Source organism: Protopterus annectens, chromosome 9.part0 (assembly GCF_019279795.1).
Source record: "Protopterus annectens isolate FY-2018-M chromosome 9.part0, PAN1.0, whole genome shotgun sequence".
NCBI lineage: Eukaryota > Metazoa > Chordata > Ceratodontiformes > Protopteridae > Protopterus > Protopterus annectens.
Window position 1 is genome coordinate 1288604098 of NC_056743.1, and position 12558 is coordinate 1288616655.

The following is a 12558-nucleotide window of genomic DNA, read 5'->3' on the forward strand; positions in this document are numbered from 1 at the left end:
AATCTAAAAACATAAGCAGCCAATGTAGCACTAATTAGATGATCTACATATGCATAAATCCTGATTTATAATCTCATAAATGATAACCAGAGCCAAAGACATATAAGTTAGCTATTCTCTGAAAAGCATTTTCTCAGAGGGTCACGTGTTGAGGCAGCTGGTGACAAATGCATTATAGTTTCAAAATACACAGGATAGACTTGGCATCTTCATGAGCCCCTTGCATCATGGGAAACTTATGGATTTGAATCCTGAGTTATGAATTTCTTCACTATTAGTTGCTTAGCTGGTGTTGAAGGGGTAGGCAAGTCACAAGTGGATTTCAGACTACAACCTAGATCCATTTTATCCAAATTTTTATAGAAGACCTCTTTGCAAATAGAATAAGGATCCTTAAAAAAAGTCTGTCCCTTTGGAGTTAGCACACATAGACAGTAGGGCTAATGTATAGAGGCTTTCAAAGTAGGACAACCACCAATCTTTTCACATTGCTCCATGGCCACTTTTGATAAATCATGAACAAAAGCAGTTTTAGTTCTATTATGAAAGATAGATCTCCATGACTAACTTGTTTTCAGAAATAAATAAAATAAATTGATGAAAAATGAATACATTTGCTCCTATTGCTTATACAGCAAAAACAAGGAGCAAGGTCCAGCATTTACAACAAACATTTTTCTTCTAAAGATTGGTGCGCTCTTGCTATACGGAAATCACCAAAGTATTTATGAAGCACATTAAGTAACTGATTTTGATGAAATGTAACAAAATCACTCCTCACAGCATTCTCTGATATCTGAAAAATGTATAAGCTAAAGTGCTTACCACTGTTTTTAGGATCATCTACTTTAGGCAATAATGAATTAAACTCTTTGCCCAAAAAGTCCTACTGGATATCCACTCTTTGAAACACAAAGAAAGTCACATATTCCTTCTTCCACTTACTGACATCTTGTTTCACGTGCTATAACTTAAGAGTAAGTTCTTGATGCATCTAACATGGCAATTCTTGAACTACAAAAAGGAGTGTAACTGTTTTCCTGGGGCTTGCATTCTGGCTTGGCTTGGTCTTTTTGGCCTGTTCTGACTCCAGGCACTTTCAGGAAATGTAACCATACTGGTCATTCCTGAAGATTTTTGCTTCGTTCTAATCATTTGACTATGCTTCTCCTAGTGGTAATACCTTGCTTGACTGGCAAATATTAGCTTTATTATACCAAAAGAATGTTAGATTTCTGGGACACCACACCACTTTACCTACTTGCAGCATACCATACCATACCATACCATTCTATGCCATACCAAACCATACCACATCATATTATAGCATACCATACCACATCATACCATACCATATCACAGCATACCATGTCATATCATATCATATATCATACCGTACCATACCATACCAGTCTGTGAGCAATCTTCTCCTTATTTTGTTATCCAGAACCATGGTATTCAGTTTTTTGCTGTGTGATTTTCCAAGACTTGGGTACAAGATATCATATGGTACAAAGACTTAATTAGTTTTGTTCTGAAATGTAAGGAAAATGAGCATGAGGTAAGTTTTGACATGCATTTCAAATTTATTTTATTTAATTTGCTGGTCACTGAATTTTTTTTTTTTTTTTAGTTGTAGTCAGGCCAAATAAGCAAGCGTAAATGTGATAGACAGATAGATAGATAGATAGATAGATAGATAGATAGATAGATAGATAGATAGATAGATAGATAGATAGATAGACAGACAGACAGACAGACAGACAGATAGCTAGATAGATAGATAGATAGATAGATAGATAGATAGATACATAGATATATGGGTAGGTAGACAGATATGCACACATAAACCAACAAAAGCTTGCTCCATTTGCACAGAGGGATACTCCCTAACCACAGCATAGATGACCCAAGTTCAGTTACTAGCTCTGGCATCTGCTGGAGGTGACAGACAAGGAGAGGCAGGCCTATCCTGGGAAAGGAGAGGGTTGGAGTACAAGTGGCAATGTAAAGGCATGGCCTGGTGGTGGGTGGTAAGCTCCCCAAACCACAGCTTGGTGGTAGCCTTTAAAGCAAGTCTGTAGAGATATATACTCACATGGGGAAGGCATTGCGGATCACCATGGTGATGCTGATCACATGGCCCTGGCCCAGAGGCAGGGAAGGATATATAGAATACTTTCATGGCCAGAATGTCAGCAAGGGCATAGAGTAACCTCATGGCTGACTCAGTGATGATCCCTCTTCTGACTATTCTCATCCTGATCCCATGTGAAATTACATGGACAGCAAATAAATAGGCCATGTAGAACTGGGAGAACTAAAAGGCTGGCATGCATGGGGGAAAACTCACATATAAAACAGCAGTATTACAGAATATATATATATATATATATATATATATATATATATATATATATATATATATATATATATATATATATATATATGTGTGTGTGTGTGTGTGTGTTTGTGTGTGTGTATGTGTGTGCGTGTATGTATGTATATATATATATATATATATATAGAGAGAGAGAGAGAAAGGGAGAGGGGGGCAGAGACAGATATATGCAAAAACAAAACAAATAAAAATAATTTCAGCACCATAATAACCAGTATAAAAAGCTTTTTATAAAACAAAGCACTTTCAATACACTTTCATCACAGTGGCTTCTTCAGACAAAATGACCACAATAAGCAAAGAACAGTCCTTAAATACTTAAAACAATCAGTCAAAAAATATGTGACGTTTAACTAACTAATCAACATTTAAAGAGACATTCATCTAATTCTATTTCTTAAATCGTTTAAAATGTGTTTAATAGTAAAACTTCATTAAGATCTGGAAATGCTTGTGTCCTGTAATGCACTATCCATTTATTTTCCTGTTTTTCAGTTTCATTTTTCAAATCTCCTCCTCTAATATTTTCAATAATAACTTGCAGAATAAGAAACTTAAAATGATGAGTATCATTTTTATCTTTTATATGTTTGAACAATGTATTTGGGTCTACCTTTCTATGTATTTCTGATAAATGATCACAGATATGTTCCTTAAGTCTCCTGTTTGTTTTGCCTATGTAAAAGGCATCATATTGTTGGCATAGGGCCATGTAAACTATATTCTTAGTCTCACAGGTGCCATAGCATCTAATAAAAAAATTCTGTTTCTTAACGAGAGGTAATATACTCATCTGTATAAATATATTTACAATATTGGCATCCATTACATTTCTAAGTTCCAAGCTAAAAACTATCAACTTTATTTATAAATCTTTCTTGCTGTTTGTAACACAAACAGTTTTTCGAATTACTCAATCTTTTATATGAAAAGGAAAGTTGTTCTACTGTTATGTCCTTAAAGCATGGTATGAGTTGTATCATAAACCAATATTTCTCAATAACTTATTTTACTTTATGAGTATAGCTGTCAAAAGTTATTACACAACTTAATTTTGAGTTGCTGTTTTTCTTATCATTTACACTAGCACCATCTAACATATCAGCCCTTTCTGAAAATATTGGTCTTGCTAAATCATTCCTTTAACTTTGTATTTCTCTCTCTCTGGTAATAACTTTCTTTTCATTATAGCCTCTGTATACAAAATTCTTAATCATATCATCCATCTTTGTGTTTATAACTGCATCCATTGCATTTAATCTCGCTGTGCATGTCAACTGATTCTTCACTATATTCGTGAATATATGTGGAGGGTGCATACTGTTTTTGTGAAGATATGTATTCTTTTTAACCTCTTTTTTTAAATAGGATAGTTTCTATAGTGCCCGTATGTCCCTTAAGCAACCTTATATCCAAAAAATCAATTTGAGAAAAGTGCACTGTACTTTTAAATTTTAAGAAATCAGTGGAAGTATGAGAAATTCTTCAAATAACAGCAGTGAACCTCTCCAAATAACAAACAAATTGTCTACAAAACATTTAAAGAATAACACCTTATAATATTTATTACATGGTGATAGTACAAACTCTAGTTCCCATTTATTCATGACAATATTTGTATAACTATTTGTCATGGGAGTGCCCATTGCCACTCCTTTTGATTGTTTGTAAGATTTGTCATGAAATAAAAGTACATTGTTGCATAATACAGCTTCCAATAGAGTACATATCACACTGGTTTCAGTACTGAGTACACAGAATGTTGAGTTATAAAGTCTCAGACATATTCTATACCTGCTTTGTTTGGTATAGAAGTAAAAAGTGCATCTACATCTGAAGTAATAAAATAACAGTCAATAATACTATTACTGTTTGCCAACATATAAAGTTGTTGTAAAAAAATAAGTAGTTTCCTTAATTATGGTAGTAGATAGGCTCAGAACAGACTTAAGTTTATATTCAAAATGTTTAGAAACGGGGTAAGTTACCCAACCCCTAGTGGAAACTATGGGCCTGAGTGGTGGATCAACCAATGACTTGTGTATTTTAGGTATCCCATATAGTATGGGTATTTCTGGTGTTGGTACATGCATATAATCTAAAGTATGTAATGATATCTTCCCATTCAAGTGCATGTCATAGATGGTAGTATTCATATTTCTAATTATAATATTGACTTCCCTTCTATCTATAGATAAATAATCATCTGTATTTAGAATTTGTTGCTTTTTGAAGTTATAATATTCAGCTTCTAAAATAACACCTCCACCTTTGTCTGCAGCTTTGATAACAATGTCAGTGTTCAAAATTAAAGATTTAATTGCTGCTTGTTGTTCTACAGATAAATTATAAAAATTCTGTTTATGACAACCCCATTACCTGACAATATATCTAATTTTCTACGGCTCTCTCATAGGCCGCTATTAAAGGGTTGCTTACCAGCACAAAGGTACTGGTTCTCTTATTACATACAGTAGCTTGTGATGCTTTCTGCCCAAATAACATTTTAAGATTTAAAGTTCTGGTAAACAGCCTAAACTCCATTAAAATGTCCTAGATGTCCGACGAGCTAGCCAGTATAAAAGTCAAACCTCTGTTTAAGAGTACAAGTTTGTGTTTGGATAACCTGTACTTAGATAAATTAAAAACAGTACTGTTCACTTCCTTGTGTGATGCCTGGTTTGTGGTCTGTGCTCCAACTGCCTCCTTCACCTCTGGACTCAATTGTTGATCATTTTTCTTTTCTCCAGTGCCAGGAAATCTAAAGGGTCTAACGCTGCCACTAAGGCAAAGTCCACAATACTACATTCAGCAGATATCTGGTCCTCCTGCGGCAGTGGTAATACATCACCAATGTGCTTATGCATATCATAATATCCCTCTTCCTCCTTCTCTCTAGGACTTAATGAAAGTTTTATCATTAAACCAGTTTAAAGAGATTTAAGAAATAGAATTCGATAAATGTCTCTTTAAATCTTGATTAATTAGCTAAAGGTCACATATTTTTTGCTGATTGTTTTAAGTATTTCAAGACTGTTCTTTGCTAATTATGGTCATTTTGCCTGAAGAAGCCATTGTGTAAGTGTATACTTGTGTTGCTTCATTAAAACCTTTTTATACTGGTTATTGTGGTGCCAGAATACTCTTTTATTTGTTTTTACAGTTAGTTTTAGCTTTTCCAGCTTTATCTGAGTGGCAGAACTTTTATTTGGTTGATCAGAAACAGAGATATAAGAATATACTTCCACTATGAGACCTTGAAATGTGATCTCTTGGAAAACACCTAGGATGTCATGATAGATCAAAATGTGTGTGTGCCATTCAAAGCAATAGCACAGATCAAAAAAACTTTTTTAGGGCAGAAGCCTTATACCTCCTGAATTTATAAATACCAACTCTACAGTTGCGCACTGGGGAAAGGAGGAAAGTCCCCAAAATAGCACATGACAACCTCAAACAATCATTGTTTTCACTCTAAGAGGGGATGTGATTTTAAGTAGCAATGATATGGAAAGACACAGAACAGCTCCAGAAGAACATTTCAACTTCACAAAACAGTGACCAGAAGTAAGAAGTGAACCCCAGATCCTGGATCTGTGAGGTAGAGATCTTGCCAGAGCACTGCTAACTCTGAGATATTCATTTATTATTGGGCTGGTTTGCCATTAAGCTGAGCTGTGGCAGAAAGTTGCTTCCTCAGACCTATTGCTTGGTTGTCTCTCCCACCCACATCCCTACACTTGACTAAATGCTGCAGATGTCAGAACCCTGACATCAGAAAGTCGTCACCACTGCAGCATAGCAATGAAATTACCTTTCATCATCCAGCCTCCTAATCTTCAAGTTGTACTTTGTTTTCTGGCGTTGTGGCTGTACTGTTATTCTTCTACTACTTCTCATTTTGTAGGCTTTAAATTCCATGCATAACCCATCTAGGAACATTTAACCACTAGGCCTCACTCAGTTCTGCGGCAGTAGTGACACTTGTATTCCATTTGCAAACATCCTGCAATTCTGTGCTGTCTAGTGTTCAGTACATTCAGATAAAGAGCTGTTGCTGCATCCATAAAATTATTTTGTTTTCATTTAATACTATGTTCATGCTGCAGGATCTATTTGTATTATGCATTGCCTTTTTTAAGCATTCAGGGAAAAGATCATATACTATTTATGATTACTGCTTATTTCAATGACTGTTTTTGCTTTCTGTGTTTTCTGCTTACTCAAAATAAGTGTGTGTGTGTGTGTGTGTGTGTGTGTGTGTGTGTGTGTGTGTGTGTGTGTGTGTGTGTGTGTGTGTGTGTGTGTGTGTGTGTGTGTAAACGCACATACACATATTCTTCATTGTCATAGCAGGGCTTATTGTTTTTACCTTTATAAGTTCAATGTAGCACAGAAACAGCTTGAGTTATACAGCAAGCATAGACTTTCAGCCGCTTGAGAGGTTGCAAGAAGGGCAGCTGTGGGTTTATATTAGTGGCATTTTATTTAAGATGCCACCTGAGTCTTTGCATATTCTGGTGAGTAGCTAGTCATGAAGATAGTACAATCCGTAGCATACCTAATAAATGCCTTTCTATTTAAGGGCCACCTCTGCTCCCTCACAATGCCAACACTGCTTGATCTAATACTTTATACTGTGCTCACTTGTATTGTTAAGAGAATAATTGGTATTGTCCAATGTCCTATTGTGTGCTTGCATTGACAGAACATAGCTTTTTCAGTATATATTCTAACAGCACTGTACAACTCTTTACATTGTGTTATTCTTTAGTGCAAGAATTTCATTCTATAGCATATGTGCATTATTTAATGCTATTGAAGAAAAAGCATACAGCTTTCCTGGTGTAATTCATTTGCCTGTACAGTGTCTCCTTTAATGCAATTATTCTGCATTCTCACATCGGTACTTAACTTCCAAGGTTGCATTTAATCTCTTATGTAAAACTTTGCTGGCTACTAAGTTACATTCATAATTTTTTTTATTCAAAGTTACTAGATACCCTGCTGTCTAAGCTGACTATACCATGTTGGGTTGCCCAAAGTATCAGTTTGAACCTTAAGCATTCATTACTGGCTGAGTACTTCAGTACCACATTTTTAAACCTTAGCCATTCATTACTGCCAGAGTACTTTAATACCACATTTTGAACCTTAGATATTCATTGCTGGCAGAGTACTTTAGTACCATATGTTTAAACCTCAGCTATTCATTACTGGAATAGTAATTTAGTGCCACATTTTTGAACCTTTGCCATTTGTTGCTGACACAGTACTTTACTACCATATCTTTGAACTTTAGCCGTTCATTACTAACAAGGGTATTTTAGTACCAGATGCACCATGCCTAGCCACTCTTCTACAGCATTCCCAACAATGTATATGACCCTTGTGACATTCTCTCTCTGTTTCCTTTATTTGTTGCTCACATGAAGTAGTACTCTATTACATTAATTCTAACAGCGTGGGATTCAGGATACTGCTTAAATGTCAACTTGGCAATGGGGCACCTACCCATGGGGTGAAAAGATAATGACCGATCCTGAAATTCTCAGCTTTCTTTGTCTCTTATTTCAGAACACAGCTTCATCTCTCTGCACTGCAGTTAACATGGAATGCTATTCACTCTAAATTAAGGATCATGCTTTCCAAATAAATTTTCTAACTGATGTTAGTAACCCAAAGTATACTATCAGAAATTGTCTAAAACTATCCTGATCCTGAAGTATAGCAGGATGAAGCCCTAACTACAAACCAGAAACACTTGAGTTCACTTAGTGGTTCAGGCAGTAGAAGGGCCAGGAGGGTGGGAATGAAGAGCTGATGCTGACTTACTCATCCTGGGTGTAGAGGGGCAGCTTGACCCCCTACGGTCCTGGGAAAGACAGGGATTTAACTGGAACATCAGTAACAGTTGTTGGAGTTGGTGCAGCTCCACAATGCACATATCCACGAGGTGTGCATTCATATATGGAAGAATGTGAAATATTTCATAGAAGCATATATACAACCCAGCAGCCTTTGCCAGGGGAGGGTGTAGGTTGGGGGGGTCAATACAACTTGCAGAATAATTTGCCCCCTAAGACCTAACTTTCTCTCCTGGGGTAACAGATGAACTACTATGGGTTATGTTCCTGGTCAGAACCATAGGGCTGTCACATGGACTAAAAGAATGAGTCAAGCTCTCACTCCCACTGCAGGAATGAGTTGATAAATGAACTGCAACTAGGTGAGGTAATGGGGAATTGGGACCAGTCATACATAGGTTAACAAAAACATATAAAAAAATAGCTTTAAACTAGCACATATAAATAGCAAGATCATCTGTCATAAATCTGAATAGTGTTTGCTTGGACTGAGCTCTGCCATCTTGATGTTTTACTACAACTTAAACTTAGATAGACCCATTCATTTCTAAAGATGATACTAAAAAAAAGTTACCATTCCTTTATCACAGGGATCAGTGTTGGGCCCTCCCCTGTTTGCAATCTCTTCCAAGTCAAGATTTTTGGCCTATGGTTACTAATGTTTGCAGACAGCTATAAACTGGATGTTGTTAGTTAATCTTCTGCTGGTTCACAATTAATACATCATGGATTAGACTATGTAAGCAGTTTGTGCAAGGATAATGGTATCAAATTAAATAAAAAAAAATACTAAATTCTAAGCTTGTTTCCTGCCTTTCCTGTAACTAGTCTAGTCCAGATACATATTTGCTGTATCCAGAACTGTTTGTAAGCTTCTGAGCCATGCCAAAGTCTGCTCTTCAATTTTTCTCTTAGATCTACTAGTTCTCGCCTCTCCTGCACTTTTACTAGCTTATTAGTCTAGCACTTTACCAGACTTCTTGTAGCAATTATTGTAGCGCACAAAAGTGCTACCAGCACTAAACATTCTACAAAGAAACCACTCCTGTACTTATTATTAATGCCCACCCCTCCAGGCATATCTAAAGGTCAGTTCCCTGTGCATTCTCCTATTAATCTGGTGAATGTGGGCATTCTGAGGCAATGTAGCAACTGCCTCATGTACACTGACAACCCACTCCTCTTACCTACTAACACTCGAATTTGCAAGAGATGCACTTATATATCTAAATTGGAAGCCACGCACTCTCCAGCCAATAACGGAATAGCTGGTCAAAAGGAGAAGGTCAACACTTGCACCACACCACATGGAACACATAGCCCTCCAAAGCACACACCAGCACTGCTTCACATAAAAACACATACCGCACACCCACATTCGCGGAGGCACTCAATAAAAATCTACCCAAACAGCAGAGACTTCCAAGCCAGAAACACACTCGACCACTACAACACAACACTAATCACAAGACACATAACTCTCCTAAACAGCGTGCCCCTCAACCAAAGCCCCTAAGGCAAAACAGCATGCCCAACACACTAGTTATAGGTGACTCGATAGTGAGACACACTGATGTCCCACTCACTAGCTTGAATATGGAGAAAGTAACAGTCAGCTGCCTGTCAGGCACTAGGATCCATCACATAACGCATCCACTCAGCTCCCTCAACAACAGGTACAAAAATGACTCGGTCATTGTACATGTGGGTGTGAATGACCTGAGACTTATCTCCCCAGACTACATGAAAAGAGACAAGGAGGAGCTCTCGGATTATGTAGCCCAGGCGGGTATGACCCTAGCCCTGAGCAGCATCCTACCATCACCCAGAATGATACCATAGTACAAGTAGAAAATGATTGATTTCAACAATTGGCTAAGTTTCTGGTGTCATTCTAAGGGGATCCAGTATCTGTCTGCCTGGGATGTCATGACTGACAGACCTCAATGCTTTGCCAGAGATGGCCTGCATCTGTCACCCCTGGGCTTCTGGATACTAGCCAATGCTCTTGCCACCTCTATAGTGCCTTTTTAGGTGGTTTTCCAAAGACCAAATTTCCACCGTAACAGCTACAAACAAATACAATCTGACGGTTATGGTGCTCAACATTAGAAGTCTAAATATCAAAATGCACTCGCTCAAAGCACTCTTTAAAGTGGAGAACATCGATATTTGTGTCATAACAGAGACCTGGTTCAAGGCAGCAGAAAGCACCCCTGCACTACTAGGCTATAACTCATTCCACACCTTTCGGCCCCAGAACTTGGACCAAAGCTCCAAAAGCAGTGGTGTTTCCATATTCGTAAAGGATGCGCACACCTCCAAACTAGTAGCCCAACATAATGCATCTGAGATACTTCAGGTGCAGCTAACACTGGGTAAGATAGTGATTAAGGTCATAGCCTTTTATAGGTCCCTAACCATGTTCCAAGACTCACACTCCACGTTCCTAAGCACCCTGGAGAATATTAGGGTCCAACCTAACACTCTCATACCGAGCGACTTCAACTGCCCCTCCATTAACTGGGAAAACTAATCATGTACCAATATACTTGCCCAAACTTTCCTAGAATTCATTAATTCCAATGTCCTGGACCAGCTCGTTCTTACACCCGCTAGAGGTAGCAACATCCTTGACCTGGTCATTACTAACATGGGCGACCATTGCTCAAATACCATTAGTCAACTCATCCCTGGTTAGATCTGACCACAAACTAATCGCCTTGGAAATCCACATCCCTCCCACCCTCACCCCCCCTCTCCTTTAAAAAAAGGAAGCCAATCTGGTGGTCCCCTGCCATAAACAAACTCTACAACAGAAGGAGAAAACTGATGCGGAATAAGGTGAAGTCCCAAGACTGGAAAAACTCCTTTATCAGCCTCAACAAAAAGTTGAGATCCCTCATCAAATCCTCTAAAGCTAGCTATGAAAACAGAATTGTAGCAGATAGTAAAGACAACCACAAGGCCATCTATAGTTATGTAAAGAATCTCCATGGCAATACCCATATTTGCACTAAGCTACTGCACAATGGTACCTCTTATACTGAGCCAACAGATATTGCCAAAATACTTGCCAACAGACTCAGTGCCAACTGTACCCCCCCCCCAGGGATCAGTCACAATACCAGCTGATTGCCAGGCACCCAGTATTACTGCTGCACTACTGCTGAACTATGGAGTGAACTGGCACCTCACCTGTGTGCCCTGTGCGTCTATATTATAATACTGAAGTTCTCTAACATCGAATGTTATAATATCGAACCCATAATGTCTAACGCTGAAAACAGCGAAGGTGCAGGACATCGAATTCTTTCCCAGGGAAAGAATTCGGTGAGCCGCTGTGTAACCGCTGTTTTCAGCATTCAATATTTTGGAGTTTTACGGGTCGGGTTCAGGTAAGTGTGCAATTGTGTGTAGGTTAGGGGGCGGGTTAGGTGAGTTAGGGTTAGGGTGCGGGTGAGGTGAGTATGCGATAGTGACGGACCTTAGGGTTAGGGTTGGGTTAAGGTAAGTGGATAGCTAGTACTGTATATAAAGTTTAGTTTAGGTGTAGGATTTTAAGTGTATGTGTGTGGATGGCTGTTTTTGTGTGTGTATGTTTCTCGGAATAGCGAATTTTTTCACTGGGAAAAAAATTTGCTATTCTGACTGTTTGATGTTTTCACACTTCGGTGTTTAGGGTTCGATATAATAACATTCGATGTTAGAGAACTTTGATGTTATGATATAGACCCGTGCCCTGTTCAATCACAGCCTCATCTCAGGCTTTGTCCTACCAAATGGCGCACTGCTACAGTCATCCCTCTCCACAATGAGGAGTGACTACAGACCCTGGGAACTATCATCCCATTAGCCTGACAAGTCTGATATGCAAGGCTATGGAACACATCATCATGGACCTAATAAACAAGGATATAGGGAATCTCCAAACTCTGGATCTCACACAGTCTGGTTTTGTGAAAGGTAGATCATGCCTGCTCAACTTGGACAACTTCTTTGAGTCAGTCACCAGAGCTGTGGATGAAGGCAAGGTGGTTCATACAGCCTACTTTGATCTGGCCAAGGCCTTTGATACCATTGCTCACTCGGGAATCATAGAAAAACTCACTAAGCTAGGCATCAACCCCTATATCACTAGGTGAGTTGAAAACTGGCTCACAGGTAGAACCCGCAATGGGAAACTAGCTGACTCCAAGTCAGACTGCCACCTAGTCAGGAGTGGAGTCCTACAGGGTTCGGTCCTGGGTCCTCTCCAGTTTGGTATCTACTTCTCTGAAGTCCAGACCA

General features: G+C 38.4%; 1 long non-coding RNA gene across 1 annotated transcript in view; it reads right to left on the reverse strand.

Annotated features, from left to right (window-relative positions):
* The window catches only part of LOC122812014, a 304457-nt gene that overhangs the window by 10023 nt on the left and 281876 nt on the right, over positions 1 to 12558 (reverse strand). The window contains exon 3 of the long non-coding RNA XR_006366327.1: positions 1410 to 1534. This is a non-coding gene — a long non-coding RNA (uncharacterized LOC122812014). The remainder of the gene's footprint in view (positions 1 to 1409; positions 1535 to 12558) is intronic.